Below are 5,458 nucleotides of genomic sequence, written 5' to 3' on the forward strand. Positions count from 1 at the left end.
GTGTGTTAGTTTGCCGTTAATATCTACTTTCAATAAAATATCTAAGTATGAAGCAGAAGTAGACGACTCTGTGTTGTTTTTTATTTTGAGTTCACTGGGATATACTGAATCGACATATGAATGGAAATTATTATTGTTAATAGATAATACATCGTCGATATATCTAAATGTCGAATTGAAGGCCACAGCAAGAGGTTTTTTTCTTCACGTAGAAGTTTTTGATTAAATTCTGCTTTATAAGAACATAAAAACAGGTTAGCTAACAAAGGAGCACAATTCGTACCCATGGGGATTCAAATACATGTATTTTGAAATAGTTTGAATTTCCCAGCGGTCACGACTAGAATTACGGGCAGAGAACCACTCTACGGTGAGAACAGTAAACTGTTATCAAGGTCTTCACTTTCAATCTTGCAGTGGTATGTATCTATATTTTAATGTACTTTGATTTTACATTCCACCTGTAAAAAATTCGAGAGAATCTTATTGACTTTTAATCTTTCTTAAAGAGATGAGCAATAGATATTAAAACTACACCCCGTAGATGACCTTGACTTTCGATGTTTGACTGAATCTCTCGTGTACCACATTGTATCAAAATGAGGTTATAGCCTTTTGTCTGTACAGATTAATTGTGTCTTGTTTAACGTCCCTCTGGAGAATTTTTCTTTAGCGTGCCACACCTACTGTGACACGGGACCTCCGTTTTAAGGCCATATCCAAAAGACCTGTGATTCTCACGTCTAAATGCCGCGCATTTGGATAACATTCAGAGTAAATTGTCTGCTCATTAGCATCCCATCTCTTCTACAGAATCATGGCTTGGAAAAAATATAAAAATCTTAACAGAGAACTGGGTTTTTGTTTGTATTTCAGGAATTTTTGCAGCATAGGGGAAACAAACATACTGTCGAGCTAACACACACAGAAAGGAGATAACTCCGCGGAACGTCCTGCCGACGATTTGGAAATGGCCAAGGAGTGCCCTGTTGTTACACCCCAAATTGTCGCCCGTCCCAAATCGTAGCCGGCGACGATTTGGGATAGGACGACGATTTGGGGTGTAACAGTCCTCTACTAGCTGGTAAAACACACCAGTTGCATAAAACCTTAAGGCTAGGAGCACCCGAAGCAGTGGTGGCAACGGTGAGCTTCTCTTTGTTCTAATGGTGGCGGATCTAAATATGTACCTCAAAAATATTTCGTCCTCGTTTAGTGATTCAAGCGTGTTTGAACGGTACTCTCGCGATGTTTCGCATTATCATTCGCCTGGCAGCCAATGTTTGGTCTGAGTCGATGTCAGAGACAGCTAGACCTACCTAATAATCTCAAATATTTTGAGTAAAACTCAAGAAAAAAACTTTTAAACACTTAATTTTAAAAAAAATTATACACTGTACATAGTTGATATATAAATATTTAGGCTTAGTTTGGTTGTAATAAGTACAAATATGAAATTCCCTTTAAAAAATCAAGGGAGAGTTGGGACTTGAAAATTTTCTGTGATGTTCAATAGTAGAAATATATTACCCCTCCCTATACAATTCTATATAAATTTTCCTCATTCTTTTGGATTTAATTGAGAAATCATGGGAATAAATTACATTTCATACGGTAAATTGTATCCAGTTTACTTATAAATCGTAAAAGTTTTCATTGTTTTTGAAAAAAAAGTTCATTTGTAGCAAGTGTTGATGATAATGGTCGGACATGAAATTCCCTTTTTTCAGCGTCATTGAACTTGGATAAATGATCTCATATCAAGGTCACGACACATTTCATATTAAAACACTTAATATTCTAGTGTTAACAGTTATGAACGGGACACGGTTTGCACGGACGAACAGACGGACCAATGGCTCAGCTTTCACGGTCTGTATTCGAACTACAGCTAGACGTTAGTCATTGTATTTCATACGTCAAACGACCCTCATACAAAAAGTACTCTTTTGTTAGATGTTGCAGACGGACGAACAAAGTAGTCCTCACGTGTCGCTATGCTTTGCAGACGACACAGCTATTTTAGATTACTCTAACTTACCCCGCATCGTATATCGTCCTGGGCGGCAGATCGGCTCCTCCCTTGCTCGCTTATTTCCCGGTAATCTGTTTGTGTTTCACTTGTTTATTTTAAATAATTATTAAAGACCGCTTTCAATATAAATATAAACAAATTGCATCTGGATGTGATAGTGTGTAAACACCGCGGCTCCATCATCGTTAACTCCTCGATAAAAACCCAGCCAAATATTTTGATATGCCTTCACTTCCATACCAAATCTACATCTATAACATAAATAATACTTCTGGCATGAAACCTAGTAAATTAAACACTATAATCCCGATTAAGATCTTTCAATATGTTTGCAAATCTTCATACTTTATTTATCTTAATCAAATGTAATATTTCTTGTCTCGAGTACTTGGGGAAAAAATTCCGCTTGAAATCAAGAATTCGGTAAAGAGTCGTAGGTCCCAGAGTCCAAAAAGTGGAGAGAGACTTTAAAGACGTGAGCAAGCTCGTCATTCACTTGGTATACACCAAAGATGCTATTTGTTAACTATTTGACACGGTGTCATGGGAACGTTACTGGCGCTTCCTTAGCATATTTTTCACATTTCTTCGGAATTTCGTCTCTGGTAATTGTAAGAACTAAAAGTGCTTTCATTGTTAAAAAATCATAGATCAAAATTTGTGCGCATAAATTGTACAACAAGATTGATTGTCTTTAAAGTATGTCAACCACAACGCCTCGGAAGTTACACAATACCCAGAATTTTGAAAAGAAAATAATACAGTGTATTGCAATGAGAATTTGTAATAAAATTTCAATCATTGTGATCCAACACCAGTAGGCAAAATGGAAAATTTATTACCCCCTCTCTTTATTTCTCCTCTAAACAAGGAAGTATCCTGTGAAAGGTGGATGATAAATGCAGTTCTCTTGTGCCTCACAGACAACAAGCGTCACGGCTTGGAATACACATCGGCCTAAAATTCCCGATTAATGACTAAATATTAAGTACAGGCATTCTTTTAGTTCCAGTAAAACGACAAAGGTATTAAAATTAGCAACATACAAGACAGTCCAAATTAGATATAAAGTTTACGGTAAGTGGAACTCGGTCAAATGCAATACAAGTACGAAAAGACCTGTGTATACCTGTAAATGTCGGACACCTGTGTATATACCTGTAAATGTCGGACACCTGTGTATATACATGTAAATGTCGGACACCTGTGTATATACCTGTAAATGTCGGACACCTGTGTATATACCTGTAAATGTCGGACACCTGTTTATAACTGTAAATGTCGGACACCTGTGTATATACCTGTAAATCTCGGACACCTGTGTATATACCTGTAAATGTCGGACACCTGTGTATATACCTGTAAATGTCGGATGACTGTGTACCTGTAAATGTCGGACACCTGTTTATAACTGTAAATACCAGACACCTGTGTATATACCTGTAAATGTCGGACACCTGTGTATATACCTGTAAATGTCGGACACCTGTTTATAACTGTAAATGTCGGACACCTGTATATATACCTGTAAATGTCGGACACCTTTGTATATACCTGTAAATGTCGGACACCTGTGTATACCTGTAAATGTCGGACACCTGTGTATATACCTGTAAATCTCGGACACCTGTGTATATACCTGTAAATGTCGGACACCTGTGTATATACCTGTAAATGTCGGACGACTGTGTACCTGTAAATGTCGGACACCTGTTTATAACTGTAAATACCGGACACCTGTGTATATACCTGTAAATGTCGGACACCTGTGTATATACCTGTAAATGTCGGACACTTGTTTATAACTGTAAATGTCGGACACCTGTGTATACCTGTAAATGTCGGACACCTGTGTATATACCTGTAAATGTCGGACACTTGTTTATAACTGTAAATGTCGGACACCTGTGTATACTTGTAAATGTCGGACACCTGTATATACCTGTAAATGTCGGACACTTGTTTATAACTGTAAATGTCGGACACCTGTGTATACCTGTAAATGTCGGACACCTGTATATACCTGTAAATGTCGGACACCTACGTACCTGTAATATCGGACACCTGTGTATACCTGTGAATGTCGGACATCTATCTGTGTATATATCTGTAAATGTCGGACACCTGTGTATATACCTGTAAATGTCGGACACCTGTGTATACCTGTAAATGTCGGACACCTGTGTATATACCTGTAAATCTCGGACACCTGTGTATATACCTGTAAATGTCGGACACCTGTGTATATACCTGTAAATGTCGGACGACTGTGTACCTGTAAATGTCGGACACCTGTGTATATACCTGTAAATGTCGGACACCTGTGTATACCTGTAAATGTCGGACACCCGTATATACCTGTAAATGTCGGACACCTGTGTATATACCTGTAAATGTCGGACACCTGTGTATACCTGTAAATGTCGGACACCTGTATATACCTGTAAATGTCGGACACCTGTGTATACCTGTAAATGTCGGACACCTGTATATACCTGTAAATGTCGGACACCCGTATATACCTGTAAATGTCGGACACCTGTGTATATACCTGTAAATGTCGGACACCTGTGTATATACCTGTAAATACCGGACACTTGTGTATATACCTGTAAATGTCGGACACCTGTGTATATACCTGTAAATGTCGGACACCTGTGTATACCTGTAAATGTCGGACACCCGTATATACCTGTAAATGTCGGACACCTGTGTATATACCTGTAAATGTCGGACACCTGTGTATACCTGTAAATATCGGACACCTGTATATACCTGTAAATGTCGGACACCTGTGTATACCTGTAAATGTCGGACACCTGTATATACCTGTAAATGTCGGACACCTGTGTATACCTGTAAATGTCGGACACCCGTATATACCTGTAAATGTCGGACACCTGTGTATATACCTGTAAATGTCGGACACCTGTGTATACCTGTAAATGTCGGACACCCGTATATACCTGTAAATGTCGGACACCTGTGTATATACCTGTAAATGTCGGACACCTGTGTATATACCTGTAAATGTCGGACACCCGTATATACCTTTAAATGTCGGACACCTGTGTATACCTGTAAATGTCGGACACCCGTATATACCTGTAAATGTCGGACACCTGTGTATATACCTGTAAATGTCGGACACCTGTGTATACCTGTAAATGTCGGACACCTGTATATACCTGTAAATGTCGGACACCTGTGTATATACCTGTAAATGTCGGACACCTGTATATACCTGTAATGTCGCAACATCTGACCAGTGTGTATCATTACAATACGAATTTCATTATGAATATTGATATCAATATTTCCTTGACAGTTCATGTTACGTTCTGATGCATTCTGTCTTGTTAACGGTACATGTATATAATACCAATTAACGAACTTCATAAGTATACCTGCGTAAAGCGTTAC

Source organism: Ostrea edulis, chromosome 1 (genome assembly GCF_947568905.1).
Source record: "Ostrea edulis chromosome 1, xbOstEdul1.1, whole genome shotgun sequence".
Classification (NCBI taxonomy): domain Eukaryota; kingdom Metazoa; phylum Mollusca; class Bivalvia; order Ostreida; family Ostreidae; genus Ostrea; species Ostrea edulis.